This window comes from Aythya marila, assembly GCF_965140915.1.
Source record: "Aythya marila genome assembly, chromosome: 1".
Classification (NCBI taxonomy): Eukaryota; Metazoa; Chordata; class Aves; order Anseriformes; family Anatidae; genus Aythya; species Aythya marila.
In genome coordinates, this window is record NC_139042.1 from 29,626,406 (window position 1) to 29,643,149 (window position 16,744).

The 16,744-nt window shown below is 37.6% G+C and overlaps 1 protein-coding gene across 3 annotated transcripts in view; it reads right to left on the bottom strand.

The window, feature by feature from the left end:
- Nucleotides 1–16,744, bottom strand: part of LRCH1 (leucine rich repeats and calponin homology domain containing 1) — a 117,733-nt gene that overhangs the window by 2,741 nt on the left and 98,248 nt on the right. The window lies entirely within an intron of this gene.

The window sequence follows — 16,744 nt, forward strand, 5'->3', positions numbered from 1 at the left end:
CCATTTGCTGTTTGCAGTTTGAAAGCTTTTCCCGTGATTTTGTATCTCGTTTTGCTCTCATTTTATCTATGAACTAGCACGAGATCTGGTCATGTTCTGGGCCTCACAGGACTGAAGGCTGTTCTTTAATCAGCCAAAAAAAGTTCTACCACTGAGCTCGAGAAGGGGAGGTTTTGGTCCCAGGATACGCACCGTGGAAGTCACCCCTTAGCATTTACAGAGAAGTGTGCGTAATGGTGCGCGTTCACTGGATGAAGCAGTTGGTTCTGAGTATGCTTAGTCTGAAATATCCAGGAATTGACTTTATTTACCATTAGGACACAGCACTCAAGGCCAGGACGAAAGCTACTAGCTGTTTATCAGAAGGCAGTCAGATAACAAATACTGCTTCTCCAACAGGCAAAAAAGGATCCCAGAGTGAATCATTACAGAAAGCCTTCCTTAGAGACGTAGCCTTGTGTCACAATTAGCTCCGTCTTTAAGAAAGTTAACACAGCTGGATTCATCTTAACCAAATAGGTGAGATAATGAAGTCAAGCACCAGGCTTAGAATCAATAAATGTCTACATCACAAACCATAATTGCAACTGGGAGACTCACTGGCACAACATGGAAGCCAGAAGTGTAAATGGGATGACAAATACATGGATGGATAAAAAAAAATCAAATGCCATTAAACACAAACATGTAGATACAACATCTGGCTCATGAAGTCCCTAAACTCTTTGTCAAGTTGCTTTAAGTTTGAAAAAGCACCATGTAAGTGATCTAACCTCCTGTTCTTTCCCTAAGCATCTCTGCATGACCATCAGCAGAGTCAGGTAATGATTTTGTTGTTGTTGTTGGCCTAAAAGCAACGTGTGAGGCATCCAACTGATGCCTCTCTGGGGTGATGAAAACTGATCACCTGCTGCCACGGCCCCAGCCCACAGCAGTTCATCATCTCTCACTCAGGCTGCTCCCTCCCTTTAATGGTGAAGTGGTACTGGTTGGTTCTGGACTTTGAACACATAAAAATCCCAAAGGGAGATCCATCAACAACAGCATTAAATAGTCTCTAACAGGACAAATTCCAAAGTCTATGGAAATTGCTAATAAAACCATCATCAAGAAGGTTTCATGTTTAGTTTGAGGGAGATTTATTGCAGCCCAAGACTGAAACACCTGAAGTTAGCCTACTTAAGAGAAATTGTACAATTTCTGTTAACTACAGAACCTGAAAAGTGAGAGCAAACCTTTTTTCCACAACTATGGCATCTGGTACTGCTAAATTATAAAAGATAAACATAAGATATGAATATTATAATCACTATTTAAAATGTTTCTGTATATGTATGTGTATATATATTAATGTTCATGGGTTCATTGTATCCTGGGCTAAACCAAAAGCAGGGTGAGTGTGGAGGTGATTCTCTCCCTCTGCTCTGCTCTTCTGAGACCCCACCTGGAGTGCTGCCTTCAGCTCTGGGGCCCAAAAAGGACGTGGGGCTGTCAGAGCAAGTCCAGAGGAAGGCCATAAAGATGACTGGGGGGCTGGAGCACCTCTCCTATGAAGACAGGCTGAGGGAGTTGGGGTTGTTCAGCCTAGAGAAGGCTCTGGGGAGACCTCATAGCAGCCTTCTGGTGCCTGAAGGGGGCCTACAGGAGAGCTGGGGAGGGACTGTGTCAGAGAGTGGAGTGAGAGGACAAGGGGGAATGGATTTAAACTAAAAGAGGGGAGATTTAGATCAGCTGTTAGGAGGAAATTCTTCCCTCAGGGTGGTGAGGCCCTGGCACAGGTTGCCCAGAGAAGCTGTGGCTGCCCCATCCCTGGAGGTGCTCAAGGCCAGGCTGGATGGGGCTTTGGGCAACCTGGGCTGGTGGGAGGTGTCCCTGCCCATGGCAGGGGGCTGGGACCAGGTGGGCTTTGAGGTCCCTTCCAACTCCAACCATTCTGTGACTTTATGGGTATTAGCCCCAAATACCAAACAAATACTGTGGGTTCCTTCTGCACATGCACACCCAAGAAACCATTACAGACAGATAACCTTCAAATAGTTATATTTCAAACAGTGACACCCAGATTCCTGTTCAAATCTACCCCAAATTAGTCATTTAATTTAAGACACTGATTCTGCACTGACTCTTACTCACTGTTCTGTGACTGAGAGACTGCAGACCTGAAAACTCTCAGAGGAAGTTCTCCTTACCTTCTTCCAGGGGAATAAAAGGTATCTTATAAAACTGTATAAACTACAAAAAATCTTTATATAGTTCCTTATAAGATAATGTTTCTCTGATGCAAGCTCCTAAACTGATACCTAACTAAAAGTGTAACCACAGAAGAAGGCAGAGATGGTGAAAATCAAATAAAAGGCAAAAAATATTTCTAGTTCAACCGTATGATTGTACTAAAAGTATTTTGCCCATCAAAAAAAAAAAAGTTCTTATAAAAATTTAAGATACTCTGATTCTGATAATTTTCAAAAAATATTTGTTGAGAATACGAATGACATTTCAAGTGAAATGCTCTCCACTCTTTTACTCTTTTTAAGCACCCTTGCAAACAAACTAGGCTCTGAATGTCAGATTTGGTGGCACACACACCAGTATTTCATTAGTTTTCCACTCTAGACAAAAGGCATTAAGTATTTATGCCTGCTGAATCCAATACCCAAACCGCTAATGTCACAAGGCTGAAGGATAGGGATAGGTTTTTGGATTCAATCTCCAAAGCAACCTACCTTGCAAGGTACGTATGTTTGAAAATATTTTTTTTTCCCCTATTATTTTCTGCAAAAACACAGTTCAGGATGTTTCCTTAACAAATAAAATTCTAAACTTGCCATTTTTGTGGCACCTTCCCACACTCGAAGAATTATTCTCTTATCTGTCACTCTTTCTTGACAGAACAGACTTCTTGTCTTGCAATTATTTATAAGCACATTTTAACTAAAAGCACGAAAAGGAATTCATATTAAAAACAAAACAACAAAACTACCCAGCATAAACTTTTCAGCTTTTACAGAGAATGCCTTACCTAACTCTTCTAAATACCCTACAGAAATCCCATTTCTCTAAGACAACCTTCCTCTCCTTGCCATATTTGCAAGACATCCTCAAACAGGGCAGCTATTTGAAGAGGTCTGCAAACAGCAGTGCTCTAGGAGTCAGAAGTTTCCCATTACTTTTTATCTTGTGCATCATTCGTCATTAGTTCTTGAAAGACATACAACTGACAGCCTTTTCTTATTGAGGAGAAGTTTGGTTACTATTTTATCATTCTGCCCTTAAATGTGTGGCTACGATGAACTTTCCAAACCTGCCAAGGAGACCTTTACCGGCTACTACAAAGACCTACATCTTAGAAGTGTCATGCATCGATCCTCTTGTCCAAGCCCTACCCACTACCTTCAAAAGCTCTGCCAACAGCTCGCACCAACTCTGCCTCATGTATTTTTCAAATCCCAGGTTTAGAGTAATACATTTAACTCAAAATAAGAAAAATCAACTTGATAACCAAACTCAGCCTTCTGCATAGCAGTTACACTGGGTCATGATCCCAGTTGTCTCAGACCTTGTGCTCAGCCCCTGTCCCAGCAGGGCAGTCCATTCATTTTCTATGCTTTGCTCTGCTCTTCCCCACCACAACAGCTGCCTTCAACCCAGTGGAAACCACTGCCATTAGAGCTGTGAAGGTGAAAGCCACCAAGACTTCAGAACTTATTTCAAAATGCCAAATTTTAAGAAAATTCATGTGACCAAGAGAAGAACTCACCCATGTCTCCAAGGTTTTTAGATGTCTCTTCGCCCATTTCTCCCTACCTTTGTAACAATTTCTGTCCATTCCACAGTAGCATCAAACCCTTAACTCTTCAATACCGAATATGAATCACGTCTCTAAAAGCACCCTTGTTGAAACCATCACTGAACAAAGCCCAGAAAGACAGGAGAATCGGCTGCTAACCCCCAGTCTAGAAACCATCGCAGAGGAAAGGGCTGTTAGACCATTCTCTTCTCTGTCTACCGTAAAACCAAGACCTAAATGCTTAGTGCAATTTTTCCTAGAAACACAGAGAAACAATTATTTGCTGCATGCAAACCACTTTCTACAGGCATTTTGAATAGACAAAGACATTTCCAAACTCCTACGAAGCAAAAGAACGAGCCTCTTTGGTTTTATGGGGGGGGTGGACAGACAGGGGGACACCACAGGACGGACACACAACCACATCAGATCACCCAAGCAGAAAAGGGAGGCAGCAGCCAGGAGGCTGAGTCACAAAGCAACACAAAAAGACGGCACAACAGGCACACCTGCAAACATAACACAAGAGTGTGTGTGCTCACCAAAGCAGTTATCTAATCCTGGGACAAAACTTCTGATTTAGGTGGTGTAAAATTAAGAACAGGAATACACAAGGATGCCAATCCCACAAGGATATGTGACACCTGACACACACACATCTATTTTCTTTATGATCAGATGCCTTCAGAGTCAAGCAACTGTTTGAATTGGATTATGCCAAGGCAAACAGCTTGACAATTCAGATACAGCAGCTCATTATCAAAGAAATTGTTGCCATTATATCACATGGGCAAGTGGTGAAATGACTACATCACAGTAACATCAGTGCCCAACTACATCTGTTAGCGAAACAGAGAAATGAATTTGTTTAAGTACGAATTGAAAAGAAGTCCGTGCAATGCTCAGTTTTTAAAGTTTGAGGCCAAATATTCTGAAATGGACACTCAGTAAAAGAAGTGTCAGGGTCCTATGTTTAAGCAAACACATCAAATACACGAGCCTTAAATTTTTGCAAGGTCAAGGCAAAGCTTTCTTCCAAAGAACTGAAAAAATATAGTAAACATTTACTTTTTCACATATCTGAGGAAACGTGAAATCATATCTTTGTAAATATATTTTCTGTAACAACTATCATTGCTGATATCCATACATGCCCAAATACCCTGAAATTACCATTTGAAATACAACAGAAAAGACCAGATCAAAAAGTGATTCAGGCCATAGGTATATTTAATCCATTTTTTCTTTTAATTTCCAAAGGAAAGATTCGTATGTTTCGTTGAAGCATACACTTGTGATCAGATTAGAAAAAGGAAAAAACAGAACAAATCCCAACAACCCAGAACTTCAGTACTGCAGCTGCAATTCTGTACTTTGAATTATAGCTAGAGAGAGATCTAAATATGTGCATCTTCTGAACATGCAATAAATTACAAATATTTACAAAACTGCATTTGCAGATGATGGCTTTGTACCCAGTTTACAGATGCTGCCCTTGAGCCATACAGCTTTAAGGCAGACCACTTATTTTGCCAGTTTCATCCTAACATGTTAAGAAAACAACCACCTGAAACTGGAGGGAATGGAAAGCTCTATGAACTTACTAAAGACAGACACACATTAAACAGTAAGAGAAAATGCGTACTTACAGGGAAATATCAGCTCTACCATAACCATATACATTAAATTCTGAGACTAAATGAAGGAGTGATAATGTTTTGCATCATCCACATAGAATGGATCATTACCTGAAAGTATTGTCATATTGCTTTGTGCTTATTGCTTTATGCAGCTTGTGTGCTGGACGTGAAGGAAATGGCAATAAAAAACTAAAACAAAACAGAAAACCCACTCTAAACTGTTTGTAAACCTACATACACGAGTGCTTTTGTTATTTTATTTTTTTTTTTTTGTAGTAATATAAGTAAAATGCCAATAACAGCTCTTTTTGTGAAAGACAGCAGAGTGGCAATAATTAGAAAACTTATTTGTGGCTATGGAGTAGAAGACTGGACTGAATATGTATTTGCTAAGGTCTAATATGATCCCATTCATGGTAACTGTAGCCTTTCAGTAAGCTTATTAGGAATGCAACGGGATCCATAAAGGGTTTGCAGCTGTAAAAGCTTGTTAATATGTACTTGAAGAAAAAGGCATTTGAACAGCTACTACACTGCACTAAGGCCAAATCCTCATATCAAAATATTAGCTGTAATCCAGCGCAAGCACTTTTTACCTGCATGCATATTAAATTAATCCATTACAGTTTGTATTTATTACTTTATTGCAGTATGGATGTGATTACCTCCACAGGATCCAAAAGCAACCAATATAAAGGGTGAAGTACATAAAGTACATCTGAGCAGACCAATGTATGAAGAAATCCGTTTGAAAATTTCTGATGACCATCCTGGCACCGCAGTGGGGAAAAAAATGAATGGGGAAACACATGGGGGAGCAAATGTAATTTCTGTTATCAATGAATGAATGTGGCAGGGAACAATACAGATGGTTTTAAAACCCTAAATCATCAATTTAATCACGTGACTGACTGTAAGTGGTAAGTACCAGCTCTATAACAGGGTCTCAGTATTGGGATCTAAGAGGTGAAGAAAAAAACAGCTAACAGAATTGGTAGTTTCTTGAGTATTAATACTACAGGAATGACAGCACAGAAATAGGACTCTGAATTTATCAAAGAACCCATATGAGTAGATTAATTAGCTACATACCTGTTTTAGTTTCTACCTCCCCATTTAGCAGGAGAATTAATTACTGGCTTTTAGGAGGAGAAACCAGGTAGTTTTCACATCTGTACTGTTTTAAAATATATTTTGAGAAACATTACTACACTTACAGAAATGTGTGTATTCTAATATCTCTTTCCCTGTAAGATTTATGCATATTTGGAACTGTTATGACTAGAAAAAATACAAAAAATACAGAAAATGGGTGAGCTTCATGTACAGTAAGGCTGTGTGTGTCATGAAGCAAATACGGTCACCTTCCAGTCTGGTTCAAGATGGCTTTAACTCCGTGACTCCGAAAAAGTTCTTGTAAAGTTGCACTTTAATTGATGTACATTGTTAAGGTTGAGAATATTGAGAAAATGTACTCTATGTAATAAAAGAAGATGTTTGTATTGTAAACGTAGGTAAAGTTAGAACATCACAACAGTGTGAGAATCATACATCAGTGTCGTGGGGATACGTGCAGCTGGCCTTCACTGGCACACCTCTGCAAGTCTGACCTATTACTTTTCTTACCTCCCTCCCAAAGCTATGGGATACTGAGAATAATCACACACAATATCAGACAATGACACAGATAGGAACTACAGGATGGTAGCAATAACTTTTGCCACTTGATTTTCTAAGTTCAAAAGACATTAAGAAATATTTAGACACGTGGATTGGTACTTACACAACACAAAGCATTAACAGGAGACCTGGCTACCAATAAAATTCCAGCCCTGCAGAAGACATCGCTTTTGTCTCAAATACATACATTGGATTGTAAATAGTCATAGATTAATAGACACTGAAGTGATTCAAACTTTATGCCACCTTCAGTTTCATTTGAAAAGCATGGTTTTTAAAACAAGACAACCAAAATCAAGACCAGGACCCTCTGAAAGTGGGATCTTAAACATTAAGCTCAGACTCCAAGCAAGTGTCTGCTATTGGAATCACTGCAGCTAGGCACACAGAAGACAGACCTGTGCAGGATGAGAGCACAGGTCCATAGCTATGCACCCAAATAACTTGGAGAGTTCCCTCATGGATTCGGAACCTAGAAGCATTGCCTGAACTCACACCAAGTCAGAAAAGTCAGTCTTTACAATAGAATTGTTATAAATATGCACTGGAAGCTGCTAAAGACTAAAACCTTCAGAAAATTAGTTCAACCTGTTGTCTGAAAGTAACTTTTCTATCTTAAAATACCTAATTATACATGTCATCCTTTATACATATACGTACACTCAAGCATACACACACAAATATATATCTATGCCATGGAAACTGGGAATAGAACTGCATTTAGAAGCTTTTTAATACATTTCTTTTACAAGTATATATGAAATGTGGATATTAATAGTATAGCACTAAATCATAACCACATTACCAGGATCATCAGTAACGTACAGGTTCTTATGCTAATTTTCTTCTAAAAGTCAGTTGGCAATTTTTGGATAAACCAGCCCGTGAGAGATTAAGATATTTATTTCACAGGCACAAGACTGAGATGCTTTGGTTAGCTAGCTTAATGCTGAACTACGAGTCTCATCAATAGCACCTAACAATAGGAAATATGGGTCTATACTTGAGGTTTTAGAGTTTTCAAGTCTCAACATGCCTATAATTGCTTTTCATTTGTATGTTTTATGTTGATACAGAGTAAAACCAAATTTTGTCTTTTTCAGGTTTTACAAATAAATTAACAGAAAGCAGAACTGGAAGGGAAGTGGAGGGCATTCAACCCAGTGCTCTAACCATGGACTGTTTAAACATGCCAAAAGGCTTCCTGACTACCATTTGTCTAACCTATTTTTTAATACTTCCTAAGGCAGAAAAACTAAGGTCTTCTTAGACAATCAATTTTCCTTGCTACATTTTCTTTACTACATTTGATACACAAACAAACATTACCCGCATCGTCACAGGTGATGAAACAGAGACAAGATAGTGACATGACTAGCTTGATGTCACACACAAGAATGGCAGATACAGGAATCTAACAATTTATCCTCAAACTATCTCATTGTATCACACTGTCTTTCACGATCTTCACCCCCAGATATTTTCAAGTCCCTCGCATATTAGGTGTTCCTCATACACAGTACTAATTTACAGTCACCTTCAAGTGTTTTAAAGCAGTTAAACACTGCTTTGTGAGACAGAAGATTATTCCATGGAATCTGGAGGAAAACAAAATTTAAGTAGGAAAATACAACTACTCCAGTATGGAATTTAATCAGAACAGTAGAGATGATCAACCATCTTTAAAAATACAGTACTCTTGTTAAACTAAAGGATTGGAATAGAGAACTATCTTTCAAATTGCTGCTGAGTGCTCTCAACACAACGCATGTTGAGATAACTGGCAGCAACTCAGAAAATACTATCTGCTGTGGAGCTGCCACCTTACTACTTCAGTATCTGTAGCCTTCATGGGTTTTCAAAAATTCTTGTGAATTCCTTTCACAAAGGCATTGTTGCCTTTTCACAGAAAGGTTCTTTTCTATTTAGCTTGTGATATACATCTGGACTACACCCATAAGTGGGATAAGAGTAGCTTCACTGCTTTAACATATTCAATGTGTAGTCCAGGCAACATACACAAAAACGAACTATAAATAAAGAGGTATGTAAGTTCTTAAACTAGAGCTGGAGTTGGGGAGAAGAGCCTGGATTTGCCTTCGGAGCAGTTCAAGATGCTACTCCCTCTCTCCCCTATTTCAAGAGATTAATAAAGATATTACAGTGAAGGGAAGCGAGGGGAAAGGGAGAAGTGTAAGACAAAGGAAGGAAATTAAGTACCTGTAATTTGTCAGAGACAAAGCAGAAAGTGTGTGTGCACATGCGAACAGGTTATGCTGTTAGCACATTCCAGTGATAAGTTATAAACATCAAGACTACAAAAAGTATGTGGAAAAGACAAAAGCCTATTAGATCCCAGGAGCGAAAGGTAGAAGTTGATTGTGGGGTTTTCTCCCCGAGGGCGAGCAGAGTGTCAACAGTCTTTCGAATGTGACGAATATCCGACTGCAGGATGTCATACGGAGAGCAGAGGTCAGCCTATCCCGAAGGGCAGCCATTAGAACAGAAAAAAACAGTGCAAAAAATTAAAAATACAAAAATAGAAAGATATTGATAAATTATCACAATATTCTAGCACAAACACGTAGGAATAGTTTTGTCCTAGTATTGCCTTTGTCAGTAGGCACCCCAGCTTTCTTTGATTTCCCCTCAATACCGAAGCTATCATACAACATCAGAATATTAAGTTAGAAGAGCTCAGCCCTTCAAACCCTTCCAAATTACGTCCAGATTCACAAGGGTGAGGAGGTGCACGTGATCCACTTATTCTAATGGGATCTGCACACCTTTATTCCTCTGGACTTAAAGTGCTTTAGTTGAACAAACTCTAAAATCTAATTTATATAATAGCAAACAGTGGGTTAGAAAGCTGTTAAAAAGTACAAGCAGCAGAAAATACGAAGTCTCAGGAAAGAGTACTTAAATGAGCTAACAGAAGTATGTAAAATTCTCTAACACAACACATAACCTAGAACCTGTATTCAAATATCACTTTAAATGATACCCTGGGATAGAAACTGAGAACGTCAGTGGCTGACTATCATTTACTTAAGTACAGTTTCTAAGCTTAAATTATACACTTAATTCCATAATTAGCATTTTAAGAAAATATTAACAGGTTAGATTTGTATACTCTTTTTGGAAAGTACCAATGACTGCATGTACTAAGTCATGCTGGCTATACAAAACGAAGCTTAATATATGCAGTAACAGCACTAATATGTCCTCCCCACAATATTTAATGTTATATTTGACCCATGCAACAACTTGTTCTTCCAAAATGCAGCAATCTGAAAGATTATACCATTTCACATTGCAAATGAGGCCTTACTATCACAGGTCCACACTTATGAAATAAAATTACACAAATTAGGAAAGAGACTTTCATAGGAATATTGTGTTTCTGACATAGCTTTTCAGTTTCACTTGCTTAATGAACTGACAGCGCACTCAATAAATGAAGACATTCTAATTCAGATGCCTGTTTTCTGTTACCGTGAAGTTTCCATGTCCAGTTTGAAATAAATTAACCTTTAAAATATTGAAAAGGCTTTTCTATTCTGAGAATTGGCTAGTGAAACTGGAAATCAGAACCGTCATTTACAATAACAATGACTTTTTGTTGTAGTTGTTTTCTATACCTGGTTCTAGCTTTAACCAAGAGCTAAAAGCTGCACAATTTTCATCTTGTTTCTTAGACCAGCGGATACGTGGAATAGGAAGAACACCTTGCCCAGTAACAAGACTGGCATGTTTACAGTAATTTTGTAGGATTTTTCCGACCCCAAATTCTAGTGCTATTTAATTGCCAAGGCAACTATAGTAGGCTTTTTTTTTTTTTTTTTTTTTTTTAAATAAAGGATGAAAACTCACAGGCAGAACAAAACATGCCGATCTTGTTTAAAAGTAGGACAAGATTAGCAGTGCCTTCAAGAACATCTATATCCATAAGTTGCTTACCAAAGAAACTAGTTTCAGAGCGAACAAACTATCCGGTGACTACAGTTTCTCACTAAGCACTACTCTTGTACCAAAGACACTAATATACCCCATAAATGCTGCATTCATTTTAAAACGACATACAATACTCACTTCATACTTGCCACATTATATCCCAAAAGAAATATGTAAGAAACTCCAAACTCAAATTTTTGTAAAAAATAAAATAAAAAAAAAAAAAACAGAAACTCTCAAACACGACTTTTTTTTTTTTTTTTTTTTGAATTTCTCTTAGGAAAAGAATTAAAACCAAAACCTTTTCTGAAAACAGTCCCTACTGTAATCAAATGGAGAAGGAAGTAATTTCACAGTTGGAGAATGAGAGCTAGTGGTATGTTGATTTACCTTTTTTTTTTTTTTTTTTTTTTTTAAGACCAAAGAACTTGCTAACCAGAGAGTAACACACTAACAAGTATACAGGAGATGTGAAAGCATACAAAACCAGCCAACACATGCTGAAGAAACTTCCTGTGAGAATTGCCATGCTGTGCTTCAGTGAAATTCAATGACATCTGAGGAAGCCTAAGAAATTTCTGATGATTTTTGCTTACTTTTGTATGTTCTGCACTAGTTGATAATTTGCTGTTACTTTCTCACCTTAAGTAAAACGTTTATATTGATGCATTTTAAACTTCTGTGATGTAACTCTAGAAGTTACCGTAATTTTTACAGATGCTGTGAAATGAAAATACCAAACTAAAATATGACATCATGAAGTGGTGAAATAGTACGTGACATTTACTTCAGTGCAACCCCCAAAGACAAACAAATGAGCAACCACCCACCCACCTCAAGCACGGCCCTTCTCATTTATAGGAGACTAAAATTATAAGAAGCAAAAAAGAAAACCGTATTACTTCATCATTACATTTAAGGACTGACTTGTCAAGCCCAAGATGCTATATGATTACATCATACAGCTACCAAAGTCATGCACGTAGAATAAAAACAGTAAGAAAGCCATGTGGAACAACAAAAGCATAACCAGCTGTTTGTATGCACATCCCACCCTCGCTCAGCATGCCCCTGCAGTGACTGTGAAAACAGATAAGCACATTTCCAAACCAACTCTCTATGATTTTGACCCTAAAAAAAAAATAAAAGGTCAAGGATAAGTTTGCAGAACTGGGTGGAAGAACAAAGTCTGTAGTGCATATGCACTGTACTCAAAACACAAATGAAAGGAACCTCAGAATTAGGATTTAAATTCTGGAACCACTTAAATCTGTACTGTGGGGCAAACAGTGTACATTACCAAGCACAGAACGAACAGGTGGAGAAAGGAGTCATACCTGATAAAACTTACTGTACCTTCATGGATGTCTCATGATGAAAACTATGGAAAAGTAACTGATTATGTGAATCATTCAGAAAATGAGCATAAGCGGCAATGAAAACATACCTTGCAGTGAGCTGAGAAACGCAACTACCAGTTGAACTACTTATATGTGGGTAGAAAATAAAGCACTTGACACTCCACTTTGGGTGATTCCTTTACTTTTTTTCTGCCGTTTTTAGCGTACAAAAACCCTGTTTTTTCCCCATTTGTTTTACTTAATTAGCAACTCCTATACTAACACAAATCCCACTCATGTTGAGGTGTTGCTGAAGTAGCAACACAGTGAAATTAGTTTTCAGAGGAGGTCATATGCAGTAATAACTCTGTTTGCAAGATTCTGAAGTCCCACAAACGGTCACAGCTAAGTCTTTTGCAACTTGAGTCTTCATATGATGATTTTAGATCAAAAAACTCATTTCTTATATCACTCCTTTCTGTTCAGTATGTGCAGACCAGGTAGCTGCCTGAAAACTTGAAAAACGTGGCAGAATTCTCTCATTCCTACCTGAGAAACAGCTGCATGCCGCACTAAACCCTGCTGCACCATCACTGCCATACTTGAACACAAGAGCTGAGTAAACCTACCCTAACACCTGGCTGTGAAGGATTTTTTTTATAGCTATCTTTTATCACCAGAAATTACCGTTGTAGTATTAATCATGATAACTTATGCCTATCTTTGTCCTGAGCCATATGAAGATTCATAAGGTGTGTATATGTAGGAAAGCCTAACTTTCCCTTTCTTAAAAGCAACTCTTCCATTTAATTTCGTTGGCCCAAAGTGGCACCATAAAGGGCCAAAAGAATCTCAAGTGTCTACGCTGTTAAGATACTACACTAATGTGAACTGCAGATCATAAATATTGATTTGTGCCTTTGTTAAAAGGTAACATCTGCTTTTGGGCTGACAAACATTGACATGAACATTTGTTAACATTATTGAAAGCTCCCTGTAATAGGTTTATCAAGAATAACAGCTATAAGGAAGGAAAGCTAATGCTAAATTATATTATTGATGCTTAGGTTAAAATGGAAAAGTCTACTTCTTTGCTAATATGAGTATTGATTCCAGTGTGACAGACAAAAATAGCTGTGTTTTCAAAATATGTATGAACGATTAGGTGAGAATTTCTTCTCATAATGAAAAATGTGTATGAATATTTTTCTTTAATGACATAAAGCAGTGTTCTTTCAAATAGAGACAAAATATTTTCATAATTTTACATATATACTCATGTGATAGTAATTCAGATTATTCTGATCACTATCAATAACTCTGAGATGAGGTGCCATTAAGAAGAATAAAACTACCTTAGAACTGGGGCATTTAACATTTCAGAGACCACACCTGCAACCATGCAAAGATGAATGAAGCCCAAAATAGCTTTACTTCTTAAATCAGAAAGTGTGAGAGGGGAGGTGCAACACAGATCGTCTTGGTAAGCAATGTCAGTGTCTACTGGGTTCACGTGACATTAACAAACCATTCCTGTGAATGGCACCATCACATACTGCATGTCAATTTGAAAAATGCAGTGGGACAGGCACTCCTACTTACCACACATCTACTGTCACTTGTTTATGTAATCTGTATCAGTCAAAACTCAGGAGTTTGTTATAGTTATTACAGAGGAGATCTGGGAATTTGACAATTTTTAGTTTGCAGTGCTTTATTTATAAAGTTTTATTTTAAAGTTTTAGTTTGTACTTTAAGTAACAAAGGTTGTACCTTGGTGTCTCTGAGGGGTACTGCATGATACATTTGAATCTTCAGGCTTTCAGATGCTTATCTGCCACCATTACTTTCTCATATCAAGCAAGAAAGTTCTGTCTACAAAAATGATTATTTACAAAGATCTGATACCTTGGAATAAAAAAGGCCCTACGGGCAAAGTTAGTGGCAAAACTGGGCACCTGCTGCTTGTCCTATTGCTATTGTCCCTTTTCATAGCTGACTGGTGTGGTATGAGCCTTGCTACTTAGTTTCTTACTAAGGAGTGAGAGCCAGACCCTTAAATCATCCCTTCCACGTATGACCGGAATGATTATATGGGCACTAACAAAGTGATTTCAACACACCACCCACTGTACCAAAAGTCTCATCTGGTAGGTAATGCCTTTCATGTCAGTTGGCACAAGTCATCCCACAATCATCTACACATGGGGTCATTTTGCATTTGTGCTTTTCGTCAAGATGCCAAATGCCGAGGCTCATCATGACCCACTTGGATATGGATGCCTACTGCATTTTTCTACACTTGCAGAAAGTTTGCCAGGATCATTCAGGGGAAAGCAATTTTGACATAAAAATTGAATGCTGAAAACCACAGAAGCAAGAGACCATGCACAGCACAGTAATTACTATTGCTGTTTTCTTTTCCTTCTGTATTTTCTGTTCCTATCCTTGACAGTGTATTGTTCTAAACCTGTGCGTACTCTATTCCATAAGTAACTGAGAACAAACCAAAACAGAGCTGTGACAATTTTAAATCCTTAAAAAAACAAAACATCCAGTTGTTTTTTCAAGTTATTTCTTGTAAATTAAAAGAAAACACAAGTATTAAAAAAAGGGGGAGTATTTCTGGTTCCATAAGTGGAACCTATCACTATATGTAAGATGTTTGTTTAAAAAGTGAAACAATTCACTGATTCCTTTTCTGGGATTGTTCGAAGGCTGGGCAATGTACAACCTGAAGCAGAGTGAAGATATCATCTGCAGTGGTCTTTTAAAAAAATAAAATAACTGAGAGCTAGCTGTCATGCACTTTTATTTTTGTGTTCTTCATACCCTTCCCTCCAACATGCAGAAGCATTCCACCACCTACCACCTAGCTCTGCTACACAACAGATTTTTGCCATACACTGCAAAGATATATTTGCCATTACTAGCACCTGATCAAAAATATCCTCGGAGCATTTAAAGACCCGTCATAAATTTACAATTTCAAGCAGTTCATTTGGTACTTAAGTGAAGGAGCTTTTCCCTCAAGAGAAGTTGGTGCTTCTTCAGATTCATAAGCATGGTTAGTTTACAAAAGAGATTGGTAAGATTTGACCCTTTCCTTAGGGCTCCGTGCCCTCTCTGCAACAAAAATACTTCAATAGAACACACAAAAAAAAATCATCAAAAATTCTACATTAATTTTAATGCAAGTGTTAGGAGCAACAAATATATAAAAATCCCTATTCACAAAAAAACAGAGGCATTTTTCAGAAAGTTTCTTTATAGAAATCAAATAATAATAATAAAATAGCGTAAAGGCTTAGCTTACCCTCCTGTAAAATGGCACTGCAAGGATTTCTAAATTTTTTCTGTTATATTCTGTTTCTGAAAAAGCTCTTAAAAACAACAACTCTCAGCTTTTTCTTTCCCAACTGGCTACATCCAGAAAAAAAAAAGATTTGTATTCTAACTCACTGAATAAGTTATAATGCATCACTAGACAGCTTAGCACTCCGTAACTGCTTTGTCTTTAAGCCTGTAGCACTGAGAGTTTGATTTTCTTTTTGATCTTCCTTGAAGTGAAATTCTACCAAAATTAGGTAAATTACTATATTGGAATTATTTAATTACAGCAACTAAATCAACCATTACAGCTTAGAGGCCCAAAAAATAACACTGTATTATTGGTTATATATATTATGAACCATCCATTGGAGTTGTAAGACAAAGTCCCCCCTCAGAATTCCCACAAATAGCAAAAATGAACCATTACTTCTGCTGTTCTCCAAATTAAGTACTAAAATATAGATAAAACAAACAAAACTAATTCTTTTTCAACATGACATCTTTACATTACCATCTGCTCCCAAAGGGGTGACAAGGGAGGAAGAAAAATATCAGAATGTCCTTTTGTTGCAGCATTATTGAAATACAGGCTAAAATGCATTCAGTCTTAATCCTACTGCCATATGTACACATCAGAGAAAATACATCATGCAATTTTCATGTTTTCAGGTTAAGAAGACCTTGTATAACACTTTTCCCTTATTTTCAGGGTCAGATATTTTAAACGAACATTTTCTTAATGCATACCTCTAGACTGTAAGAGAATCTTTGAAACATTCCCAATGAAGCCCCAGAATTCGTTACTTAAGACATTTTCCTTCTCAATTTCAGAATAGGTTACACAATGAATACTACCATACTTAAGTGAAAAGCAGAAAACACCATTCACTGCAATTTCCCTAGTTTCAATGTCTAAAACACTATCTATTGAACAACCTTACTCGTAGAAACATTCCATCCTTAACACACAGAAGGGATTTCTTCACATCGCTGCTGAAGTGTTTCAGTAC